Here is a 13646-nt window from a genome sequence, read left to right on the forward strand (position 1 = left end):
GCAGTCGAGAGAGGGTAGGGAATGAGCTTTCCTGGGGCTGACCTTTCCGAGCGCTGGGCTGCCTCCAGCACTGTCACCGGGCACGACCGAAAGCAATAACGTGGGCAGCATCCTCACCTCCGAATCCGCCCCAGACTCATCCCCCAAGACCGCTCTCCGTTTTTGACACGTCCTGGTGGGAATGCTTGTTTGGCTGCTCTCCCACTGGCAGCTCACATCCAAAGCTGTTCGTCCTCGTATTGTTTCCACAATAGATGCTAACCACGCAAACTTAAAAGCCTCTTCCCACTATCTTTTGACAAGCTAGTCTTTCTCTTTCAGTCTTTAACATGATTAAAAAAGAAAAGAGAACTCACTGGAAATCCAGGGAATCCAGGGCGGATGGTCCCTACAGGACCAGTGGTGTGACTGGTGAAACAGGGAGGGTAGAGGGAGAGTGGGTTGGAAAGAGGGAACCGATGACAAGGATCTATATGTGACCTCCTCCCAGGGGGACGGACAACCGAAAAGTGGGTGAAGGGAGACGTTGGACAGGGCAAGATATGACAAAGTAATAATTTATAAATTATCAAGGGCTCATGAGGGTGGGGGGAGCGGGGAGAGAGGGGAAAAATGAGAACCTAATGCCTGGGGCTTCAGTGGAGAGGAAATGTTTTGAGAATGATGAGGGCAATGAATGTGCAGATGCGCTTTACACAATTGATGTGTGTATGGATTGTGATAAGAGTTGTCTGAGCCCCTAATAAAATGATTAAAAATAAATAAATTTTTTTTTTAAAAAGAAAAGAGAACTCAAAGCCTCTGTACATATTGCCATTGTGTCTACCACCAAACATCTGTGTTCTCTCAGAAGAGCACATCCTCTGCTTTTTGACTAGGTTGTGCATTTAAGACCTGAAAACTGTGACACAGAGCCCCCCTCCCGTTGCCTAGCAACAGAGCTCCTCAGTCCTCAGCTCTGGTGGGTGAGATGAAAAAAGGTCAATTAACGTGGCAGGCCTGTCCTTATCAATATGCTACTGTGGCAGCTACTTTTATTTCTTGGTAGTAATATATCATAATAAGTTTTGTAGGTCTTTATACTATGGCTCCCCCTTTTGAATAAAAGCATAACTAAGACTTGAGGGGATGTTTGATATAACACAAAATGTAACCATAAAAAAAAAAAAAGAAGCAGCAGAATAGATATCATCTGACTGCTGACTACCCTGCCGGGCTGCCTGAGGCAGTTACACATTTCCATTGAGTTATTTTATGATCAGGCCAGTATGTTATTGAAATATTATCTCTTTAGCCTTTCTCATTCTGATAAGAAATGACAGGCTCTCAGCACAGTAATACATACTGAGTACAAAATATGGAGCCGCAGAAAAAATTTAGCTGGGTGAAGAACGTTGGCTTTGGAGAATTCCCATTAAAGCCGATCATTCTTGGGCCGTATCTTAAAGACGGGACAGTACACATCGTCTTAGGTATGGCATGCACCCTCATGTCCACTTTGCTGAGGATGAGAGTTGGGATCCTCTGTCAATGGTTAAATGTAGACCGACTGTGGAAAAGCATTACAAAAAGTCATCCTTGTTTGCAGCCACCTCACTTAAGACACAGTTTCCGCAGGACTGAAATAACGGCATCTTTCACATGCACTTGTGACAGTTACAATCAGGACTTGGAGGGTCTCTGAGGAAAAGAGGGTGAGGGAAGGTAACTAAGAATATGAAAACAGAAGTGGAGCACTCCGGAGGTGCTCTGCTCTAGGAATATTTTGGAAAGAATATATAATTCATATACCTTTGATATCTGATTTTTTAGACCTTTCGCAAGAGGATCCTGGGCTTGTCACTGTTTAGTTATTCATTATTTATTGTTATTTAAAACATAAAGCATGCCACATACACAAAATCTATATGTATCCATTTGGCTGTTTGCTAACCACCAAGTCAGGAGTTCAAACCCATCAGCAAATCTTTCATTTGTTGTCATTGATTTTATTCTGACTCATAGTATAGAACTGGCCCTCTGGGTTTCCAAGACTGGAAATCCTTATGGGAGTAGAAAGCCTCATCTCTCTAATGTGGATTTTATTCTCTACAGTGCATCTGATTACTCATGTAACCTTGGGCAAGCTAGGACCTTTCAGGGTTAACACCCAACCAAGCCCATTGTCATCCATTGACTCTGATTCACAATGACCTTATAGGATAGAGTAGAACTACCCCACTGGGTGATCTTACTGTAATCTTTATTGAAGCAGACTGCTGCATCTTTCTCTTGGGGAGTAGCTGGTGGGCTTGACCTTTGATCTTTTGTTTATCATCTGAGTGTTTCATCCCTGCACCATTAAGACACTTGGTTTCAGTATTACTATCTATGAAATGAACTGTATAATTTCTAGTGTTTGCCTAAGAGCCTCTCATTCTCTATCAGCTGTATTGTTTCTCTGTTCTCTCTCCTGGCCTTTCTCTCAGCACAGAGAACACATAGTCAGATTTTGTTATGCAAAGTATGATATACATGTGATTTTTCTTAATTGCCCATTGTATATCTTAACACTTTTTGATCTCTTGACACCGACATTCCAAAGGACATACATTTAGATGTTGCCAATTATTGTTATTATTTTTGGGGTTGAATAAATGGGCCTTCCACAAATCTTCTTTTCTTTCTTTCTTCCCTTTTTTTTTAATGGCATGAATGTAGAAGCAGATGTTGTCTCCCTCCTCCCAAATGCTGCACAGTGAATCATCTCAGCCTCTCTGTAAAATTTTAACTTAATGGAGTCCTGGCATTTCTGATGAGATGAGGAACTTAATTTTATAGAACAACCTATTGAACAAGCTGTTCTTGGACATTCCCATCTCAACTAAATGTTAAAAGTATTAAAATTCACATTAGCACAAGAGGAAATTTTGCATGGGTAATCCTTTAATACAGTGTTTTATGGCTCTATTAGCTGCACAGCAGCTGGTGACATGATGAATTTAATCCATTAAAAAATTCAGTAAGAGGTTTAAAAGTCAGCTTTTTAAAACATTATCTTGCTCCAAGGAAAGAGAACTCCTCAGGGCCAGAAACAGGGTGGTTCCCCACTGTGTCAGGTATAGGAAGCATACCTGCATGACACACTTCCTGTGCTCAGAGATTTGAACCTAGAGATGGGTCAGGGAGACGAGTAACAGCCCTGGACACAGGGGAATCTGAAGGGGCAGGAATTGCCCAATGTCTCTGGCTAATAGCTCTCATTTTCTCCTTGCTTTTCAGGGAAGGTTTCATGGAGCTAGGAGAAGATGGTGCTTTGGGGAAATGGCTCATGTATTTCTTATTTATGTGTCAGGTTTTTCAGAATTAAAAAAACAGAATATTTATCTATGAATGATTCTTTATCTGATGGTGACATAAGTAAGAAAAGGCTTCCCACCTTTGTGATAAATCCACAGAGATACATGAGCTGCGTGAGCTGATGCCAGTCCCTGGCAACTATGTACAACAGAATGAGACTTTACGTGGTCCTGCACCATCCTCATCATTGCCATCATGTGAGGATACATTGTCAACTGCCACTGTGTCACTGCCACTGCCACCAAGGGTCTCCCTCACCCTCGTTGGCCCTGTAGTTCACCAAGCATGATTTTCTCCTCTAGCAATTGATCACTCCTGATAATAACACCCCAACCAAGGGAGTCAATCAATGTTCTAGACCAGTGGTTCTCAACCTGTGGGTTGCGAGCTCTTTGGTGGTGGAACGACCCTTTCACAGGGGTCACCCGATTCATCACAGTAACAAAATGACAGTGATGGAGTAGCAATGAAAATAATTTTATGGTTGGGGGGGTCACCACCACATGAGGAACTGTATTGAAAGGTCGCGGCAGTGGGAAGGTTGAGAACCACTGCTCTAGATTGAGCCATAGGATTTTCATTGGCTAATTTTTGGAGGTTGATTGCCAGATCTTTCTCCCTAGCCTGTTTGAGTCTGGAAGTAGTGTAATCCTGTTCACCATGAGTGAACCTGGTGCCATTTGAAATATCAATGCTACAGCTTCTAGTATCATAGCAATGCAAAAGTGTTCACAATACAGCACATTAACAGATGAGAGTGCTGGTACCCTGATTAATGGACTGAGGGAATCTCAGGAGGACTCAGGGTCAAGCAAATCTCCTGATTTGTACATCTGTGGGGCATTGATGAGTGTTGTGGTGTAGTGGCTACAAGTTGGGCTGAAATCCGCAAGTTCTACAGTTCAAAACCACCAGTGGCTTCATGGGAGAAAGAGTGCTTTCTATTCCTGTAAAGAGTTACAGTCTTAGAAATGAAAAGGGGAGTTCTACTCTGTTCTATAGTGTTGCTGTGAGTCAGTAATGACTTGATGGCAATGAGGGGCATTGATAGGGTTTATGGACCCCAGGTGGATAAGTTACAGCTTGGATGGCTTTGTGGACAATGGGCCTGTTTTAGCCACCAGATTTTAAATTCTTCAATTTTCTTTTTAAACTGTGCCGTATTTTCCCAAGAGGGGGCAAAAAAAAAAAAAAATCACATTATTTATCTCTACCGATGGGTTTTTGGTGTTATGAGGTAGTATTGTTACCAAAATCAGGAGGCTGCTAAAAGGATGCTTTCTTGTTTGCAGCAAATAAATATTTCTGAGCAGAGGAGGTAGCAGATCACATTGGAGCAAATTGTCTAACATCTGAAAGCAAGTTTGTTACTTATATTCAATATGCGTGAATTAAAAAATAGGTACCAGAGGGGTTTGCTAAACAACTCATTTATCTAATTCCCTATTTCATGTGAATTCCCCATTGCTATAGCCTCCCTCCACATAAATTGAGTTTGAAGGGGAGTGCTCTTTCTTTCAGCTCAGCTATTGCCTATCATAAGAGCAAACCCAAATCTCTTCCATCTGATTTGTAGGAGATGGCTAAAGGCCCCTATAGTTTAAATAAGCCATCAGGTTGAAAACGGAAGCAGCTACTGTATTCTTGGGCATGAAAATTGGTTTACTTTTCTTCCAACAGGAGAGGCTTCACTTTTGTCCTAGTGTACTGGTTCCTGGGATATGACAGGTCCTTCCTTCTCTTCCATGGAAGGAGACATTGCACATTTCCAAAGGATTGTTTTCCTTAATCCCCCCTCCCCTACAAGAAATGTTATAAAGATTGCACCTTTCCATGGAATGCTCAGCGTATTTAGAAAACGGTTGCTCTTAAGTGCTAATAGCTGGTAGAGAGAGTGATATCTGTTTTGAAAATAACTAAATCCCGTGTTTGAGACTGATTGATCTTGATGCAGCCCCTCACTCCATCCACCCAGGGTGCATACAAAGGCGCCTTTCATTGGAGTGCAGTAATGGGTTTCTTTTTCCAATCTACATGGTTCCTGGTGACTGAGTGTGTTGTAAGGAGGGTTATGCAGTCTGAATGCTCGCCTAATGACACGGCTTTTTTTTTTTTTTAATAAACAGAAACTCCACTGAAATGATTTCCTTATGGAAAAAAACGCATTAACTGAAATCCAGTCAATAGTGTCATCCTCGCCACACACACCATTTCCATGTCAATACTGTTGTCATAAGCAAGACAGAGTCTGGTTGGCATTTCGGATTTCTTTGTAAAAGCTAAAGCAAGAGGCAAAATAGATCTCATCAAACAGCGTATTTATATATTTTGGACAGGATACAGTACATAAGTTCCATTTCCAAAGAAAACATTTTTTTCTTGCCAGAAATTTTAAATAAAAGCTATTGGTATTTCTTGGCAGTTTCCCTTAATATGATGATTCTTTCCCCCAACCTGATGACCCTGCAGGATAGTACAGGATGGTCCAAGGTGGGCTGTGTAATGAACTAATTCTTGCTTCTAAGAAAGACCCTCTAATCGATTAAATTCTCTAATTTCCCTCCACCTCCTGATGCAAGTCTCCTTCTCCTCTCTCTTCATTTTACTCTTCCTACTGCTGTTCCACCGTTTTCTTTTTCCCTCTTTATCCTCAGCTCCTTCTCCAGTATCATTGTTTCCATCTCTTTTATAATGAGCGCAACCAACAAGACAACCTTGAGCTGATTTCATAATGGAAGGGATTGCAATGAATACGATGAAAGAAGATGTGTTTGCACTGTTGGATGTAAAATGACTATCTGCTTTATAAAACTTCACCCGAATGACAATAAAAAATAAAATATATATCCCTCCCCACACTTACTTCTCACCACTGAGAGCTCCTATGCAAATGAACATAAAATCTCTGCTAAATGACAAAAAGGGAGGAAGATGGGCCTTTCTACTCCCATAGACAGTTCCAATGATGGTCTTGGAAACCCACAGGGGCAGTTCGACCCTGGCCTATAAGGTCGATGTGAGTAGCATCGACTCAACAGCGGTGAGTGAGAAATGAAAAAAAAAAGTTTTAGACCACACAACCGATTTTCATAAAAATATAGTAGAAATTAGATTCTGCCACTAATTAGAAAGCCACAAACAAACTTGAGTGTTAGTGACTGGGGTGTGGGGTAGTGTGGGGAGGAGGAAGAGGAAGGGGATGGACATTTAGAAAAGCCTCCCAGAGTAGACACAGGCTTGACTGTGTCAAACACAGAGGGTGCACGTTTGAATAAAGCACAAGCCTTGCTCTTAGGAAGTTTCGGCTTCTCTTAGTGGAAAGAAGACATAGATATTGTATTTTTAAAAATTGAAAAAGAGCACTGGCTGATCCTGCTGACTTGCATCCCACAAGTTCATAAACGGATCTCTTTCTCTGCTCCTCGCCCTCCCCCCTGTTTTGCATTAATTTCTTCTATAGATTTTGGTGGATTCACTCCTCTTTGGCTGAAAAGGGAAGACTGGGGAACAATTGACACACTAGAATGATGGTGCTGGCGAAGAATATTGAACGCACCATGGACCACCAGAAGAACAAACAAATCTGTCTTGGAAGATTTGAACTCAACCTTGAACTCGACCAGAATGCTCCTTAGACGTCAGGATGGGGAGACTTTGGACACACACCCTTTGGACAAGTCACCAGGAAGGATTAGTCCCTGGGAAAAGACATGCTCGGTAAAATAGAGAATCGGTGAAAAAGAGAAAGAGCCTCAGTGAGAAGGATGGACACGGTCGCTGCAATCACAGGCACAAATATAACAACACTTGTGAGGACGCTGCTGAAAGCAGCAGTATTCCATCTCTCGTACGTAGAGTTGGAACCAAGTTGAGGTCACCTTAATACCATATGGCTGACAGGGTGGTGGGCCCGGGATAGATTGATAAATAAAGCAAGAATACAAAGTAGATTCTAATCTAGCAGAAATTCCAACCAGATAGTAAGGTGTCTTAGTTGTCTAGTGCTACTACCCTGTTTCCCTGAAAGTAAGACATCCCTCGAAAATAAGACCTACTTACAGTTTTGCCTCTTGCTGAAATATAAGATATCCCCCCAAAATAAGACCTCCCACAAAATAAGGCCCCCCAAAAAATAAGGCCCCCCGAAGCTACCATAACTCTGGACTCTGGACCGTAGCAGCGGGGGCTGCCGCGCAGCTCACTGTTGGCCGCAGCACAGCTGGAGCAGACAGGAAGTGCGAGGTCTCTTTTAATAAAACAATAAACAATAAAGGTGTACCATAGTCTTCCTCAGGGAAAAATAAGACATCCCCTGAAAATAAGACCTAGCGCATCTTTGGAAGCAAAAATTAGAATAAGACACTGTCTTATTTTCAGGGAAGCAGGGTATCACACACACACGACTCAAGTGTAATTGTTGTTGGTAAGTGCTATCATATCAGTTCCATTCCATATAGGGACCTTAAGCAAACAGAAGGAAGCACCGCCCAGTCCGGTTTTCTCCTCAGAATCATTCCTATGCTTGAGCCCTTTGTTGTAGCCTGTGTCAAACCATTTCCTTGAGGGTCTTCCACTCCTACCATTTTACAAAACAGGCTGTCCTTTTCCAGGGACTGGTCTCTCTTGACAACATGTCCAAAGTATCTAAGAGACAGTTTCACTATCCTTGCCTCTAATGAGCACTCTAGCCGTACTTCTTCCAAGACAGATTGGTTTATCCTTTTAGCAGTCCATGGTACTGTCGATATTCTTCTTCAGCAACACAATTCAAGTGCACCGATTATTTTGCCGTCCTCCTTATTCAGTATCCAGCTTCCACATACATAGGAGATAATGGAAATGGAACATATCATGACTTGGGTCAGGTGCACCTTAGTCCTCAACATAACATCCTTGCTTTTCAACACTCTAAAAGGGCTTGTGCAGCAGGTTGACCTAATGCAACTCATCTCTTAATCTCTTGACTTCTGGGAGCACGGATTGTGGATTTAACCAACACAAAGTTCTTGACAACTTCAATCTTTTCTCCACTTATTATGATGTTACCTATTGCTCTAATGGAAGACCTGTCTCTTGAAGTTTCTGTAGCCTCAGGGCTCCTCATTTCCCTGGAGAGCCTCACGCTGTCTGTCCTCCCCATTTGTGCTTGCATCTGTATCTCTCCTGCTCTCTTTATAACAACTCCGAAATGCTTAGGCTTAAGACACACTTTCTACTGATTTGACCTGATTAACACAACAAAGAAGGCCTAGTCAGAGGGGTGAGGATTCTAACACACACACACACACACACACACATTTGAGAGGGGGGAAATGAAAGCAAATACCTCTTCTGTAAAAGATCCAAGCAGAAGAAAATCTCTCCAGTCATAATAACTGCTACCGTGTTTCCCTGAAAGTAATACATCCCCCGAAAATAAGAGCTACTTACAGTTTTGCCTCTTACTGAAATATAAGGCATCCCCCGAAAATAAGACCTCCCCAATAATAAGGCCCCCTGAAGCTACCGTAACTATGGACTCTGTTGGCCGCAGCGCAGCCGGAGCAGACAGGAAGTGCGAGTAAATGTACCATAGATTGTTGTACGTGGAAATAATGGTAGTAACAAGAAATTCTTGATACTATAGGATTCACAGTTTGTCTGGTTTTGCTGGTTTGTGATGACAAATACTACCATATCGTATACAGGTAATAAATTTCCCTTTTTGTTGCAATTAATGTGTACCGTATTCTTCATGGAAAAATAAGATATCCCTGAAAATAAGACCTAGTGCATCTTTGGGAGCAAAAATTAATATAAGACACTGTCTTATTTTCAGGGAAACAGGGTATCAGAAATCTAATATGCTATATTATGTCATACCTCACAGAGGATCAGCATTATGTATTCTAATCATCTGACATCCAACATATATATTTTTAGTGAATACAGAATTCAACCCCTAGAATTGGAATTAACAGAAAATTCCACCTTTCTGAGAGCCAGAAGATTGTGGGTAGAAGGTGGCTTAGAAGAATAATGAGGAGGTGTTTCTCTCAGGCTTGAGATTGGTGGAAACAGCTCAGGTAGAACTATAGAGGTCTCTTGGTAGATACCTGAAGAGTTTCGGCCTTTAGGTATGGTGTGGGGAAGTTGTATTCCCTGAGGACGCATGTTATGGGGAGCCCCAAATTTCTAGTGTCCCAATGTGTTCAAGGAGAATGATAGGACTCAATGGATAAATCCTTTTGGAAAATTCCTTACACAATATAGTCCGTGAAGACAACACTTCTCAAATGTTATGAAGTTATGAATCACCTTGGGATTTTATTAACATGCAGTTGCTGACTAGCTCTGAGTGGGGCCTGTGAATTTGCATATCTAACATTCTCTAAATGAATGCTGGTCCCTAAGCTTTATTTTTAATAGCAAAGTTTACAGGAGCATTAATCTGGTCTACTCAGGGTGCTAAGAAAGCCTGATCTAATTAACCCTGTCTCATTTGTCTAACATGGTCATTTGCAAACTACCTAGCTATGGAACACCTATGAAAGCTTTTGAAATGCAACTATGGAAACATTACACTGCTTGCATCATACTATTTCCCTGTCCTGTCAATCACAATGCGTGTGAGCGTGTGTGGATTGGAGCATGCCCTTCACCTAAATCTGTGTGGCAGGTTGTGCTTTGCTGCAATCTCTACAATAATATTTCCCATCCTGTATGAGAAAGTTGTCAACGGCTCATCAAGAGGGGGAGTCTACTTCCCTCCCCTCAAATCTGCGCCTTTGTCAATTATAGACTGGAGTCGTGGAGTGTTCCAGAAGTGTGATTGGCGAGGTTGAATCATAAGAGAGATGATGCAGTTTCACTTGCTCTCCCTCAGGACACTTGGCTCTGAGCTTTCATTTATTGTGTAAAAGGTCTGGTCACCTTGGGGCCAACATGTGCAGAGACCACATGGAGAGAAAGAGAGAGTGAGAGTGAGAGTCCCCGAATCCAGCTCCAGCCATTTGGATCTTCTCAGTCTGAACATTATGTGTGACTGAAAACTCTTCAAGGTGATCTCAGCCCTCAATTCCAAGACACCCACCGACTACAACTTTGATTGGACCATGAAAGCACTTCAATTGAATGGTAAGCTAAGGCCAGTTGAACTCCAGATTTAGAAACAAAATACGTCATTGTTATTTTTTAAGCTATTGCTTTGTAGTGGTTCTTAGGCAGCACCAGTTATCTGTTGCCCCTGAATTGATTCTGACACCTGGTGAGCTCACTATCTCACTATATATATCACAATAGAACTGTGCTCTATAGTCTTTTCCATGGCAATTTTGGAAGTAGGTCAACCAGACCTTTTCTTCCAAGGCACATCTATGTGGATTTGAACCTCCAACATATCAGTTAGAAACCTGACACCTTAGCTGTTTGCACCACCCAATGCAGATTAAAAATATAAATCTTCGAAAGGAGGTCTTGCTTTTTTATATTAACTCAAGGTCAGAGAAAACTTGTTTTAATCTTTGAGCTAAGATTTTTTTTAAAAAAGAGCTACTTTTAGAGAATTGTCCTATAGGTGGAGTTCTCATTGTCTGAAGTTAGAACTCGGAGTTTGGGCACCCTCTCTCTTCAAACACTTTCAATTATAACATGGCATTCCATAATGCCAGATGACAAAATCTGATAAACAAGCAGATACCCATTAAAATGAATGACTGTCAAAAATTTTTCATGCTTTTTGTTATTAATGATTGCAAATGTGAAGGTGCAATTCAAATAGTTTATTATTGTTATATGTTTAGAGCAATATATTACAGTTTACGCCTTGGCTTGGAAGTTGATTACAAGTTTTATGAGACTGAGTGCCTGTTATCAGCAAGCTTGATGTTTTCTTATTCCCTGTAACATGTCACAGCCAATTGATTTATATGTCGTCAATGATTTTTTTTTATATCATATCATTTCAATAAAAAAATTAAAGAAGAAAGTGTGTAGAAGGAGGGCGTAGAAGAAGGCTAATGGAGGCCATGTCAGTTAGAAAGAGAGGTTTGAAGTACATTAATAATGCATATGTTCACTATGGAATCCGTTGTAAAGAACATTTTATATTCCTTGCGGGAGACAAAACAAGGCATCAGAGATTTGATAAACACAGGTGGTGCTTAGTAACTCAGAACTAACAATTTTACCCTCCTGATGATTAGCCGAGATAAATTTTCCCGTGCTCCTGCACTTTTTGAAAAAAGCTGTTGATTCCCTTTCCTACTTTCTCCCTTCTATGATTACTTTCATTCTATATGAAGAGCTTCACTTAGGAGTGCAGGGATACCTAAAGCATCTCGGACAGGTTTTTTGGAGAGCTATTAGCAATTTATTTTACAATGTGCATAGTAATAAAATATGGTATCATATAAAATTTAACAGGCAAGGCCATGCAACTTTTATGCAAGTACACAAAGGTTTCGAGTATGAAGAAAGAATCAGGATTTATATCTAACTAACTAAATAAATGACTGTTTAAAAAGGTTAAACCAAATTCACCCATTTTATCTGTCATGACCACATATTACTTGAGTGGTTTTTCTTAAAGTTGCCTGAGTTGACTACCTTTTCTTTGACTATTGTAATATCTATCAAAGACAGAATATCTATATACGTGTCTGTGCATATATATGGATTTATACATTATGTGTGTATGTACACAAGTTCGCTTGGTTTTCCTTTTGTGTATACATACACATATCTGTATATACATGTACAAAAGAAAGTAAAAAATTATCTACAAAAGAAAAATTAGGAGGACTCATAAAATGATGAAGGCAAACACCTGAATACAAATTCTTAATAGATGAATGAAATGATGGACGGGTCATGGAGACTGGCTTCATCACATTACATCCACTCTTGAAGGAAGGAGATTGTATCGAAAGGGTTTCAAAGAGGAGTCAATGGATCTTAAAGATATGGAAAGGAAAACTAGGAATTGTGTCTAAAAACGTTTGGAGGGACGGAGAAGTAAGACCTATGTATGGATTAGAAGGAATTAGAGGAAAACTGGTTGGGAGACACCAAATGATACAAGAGGGCCTTGGTGCAAAAGATAAAAAAGAAATTTAAACTTACTGCCTGTTGTAGAAAGGGGTTACCTATGAATTCACTGACACCGAGTCGATTCCAGGGCATAGCAACCCTATATGACGGAGTAGACCTGCCCCTGTGGGCTTCCAAGCCTTTTAAAATCCCTATGGAGCAGATAGTCTCATTTTCTGATACGCTTTCAAAGATTAAATCATGGATCACAACAACTTTCTTTGGACATGTTATCAGGAAGGACCAATAACAAGAGAAAAACATCACGTCTGGTGAAGTAGGACAGTGAGGGCAGGGACGGCTCTCAGTGAGATGGACTGGCACAATAATTGCCATAATCGACTCAAACATGCTAGTGCAGATGGCTTCAGCTTTCTCCCTGGAGTGGGTGGTGTGTTTGAGCTGCCAACCTTTATGGTTAGCGGCCCAAGCCTACCTGACAGCACTGTCAGCGTATCCACAAAAGAAAAGACAAGTATTTCAAAGGGACCAGAAAATAGGTCCATGCAGCTGGATGAAATTTATATAGATATTTTCTGCATTACTCTGCAACTTACTGTCTCTAAATTAAATGAAAAGAGAAAGGAGTCTTTAAAAAAATGGCAAGTAATCTGAACAATACATACACACTAAGGCAAATGCTTCCGGAAAGGATGGAAGGAGTCTATGAAACAGCTATGCTAAGACTATGTTTATTTTCCTGAAATGTAGACACTTCTAACGATTAATTTGTTATAATTTCTTAGATTTACAGGAAAAGCCTGCTGTTGAGAACGCATATTTTAATGTGCTATGAGTGTCTTACAATTGAAAAGAATTTGACTATATATTAAAAAAATTAAGATCCTAGAAAACACTTGGTAAAATTCCTTAAAAAAAAAAAAAAGCTAATCTGTAATTGCACAAAACAGTAGATGCTGTTGATGATCACCCCTACACCCTCAGTCTTTCTCTGAGTTCACCTGCAGTTGAGGTGACCAGTACACTTGCATAGGTAGTTTTATAGCTTAAACCACTATGGCCTCTTATTTCTCTGTATGAAATATTTTTCCAGGAGGCTCAAGTCATAGGCTGGTCAGTCTAGAATTACTCAGGATTTAACACCTCCTGAGTGTCTATGGAAACTTACTGTAGTTTCCTTATTCCTCTGTGAGACAATCCTAAGGCATACCACAAACAGCTTCTCAGAAATTGAGCCCCAGTTACTTATACTATTAAATTGCTTCTCAAGTCAACCT

General features: G+C 40.7%; 1 non-coding gene across 1 annotated transcript; it reads right to left on the reverse strand.

Moving 5' to 3' along the window:
* Nucleotides 1–9167: 9167 nt before the first annotated feature.
* Nucleotides 9168–9240, reverse strand: LOC115870389. Its single transcript, XR_004046668.1, has one exon. It is a non-coding gene; the product is annotated as a small nucleolar RNA SNORD28 (small nucleolar RNA).
* Nucleotides 9241–13646: the final 4406 nt, after the last annotated feature.

Source organism: Echinops telfairi, unplaced genomic scaffold (assembly GCF_000313985.2).
Source record: "Echinops telfairi isolate 266 unplaced genomic scaffold, ASM31398v2 ScPeMD7_655;HRSCAF=1070, whole genome shotgun sequence".
Lineage (NCBI taxonomy): Eukaryota > Metazoa > Chordata > Mammalia > Afrosoricida > Tenrecidae > Echinops > Echinops telfairi.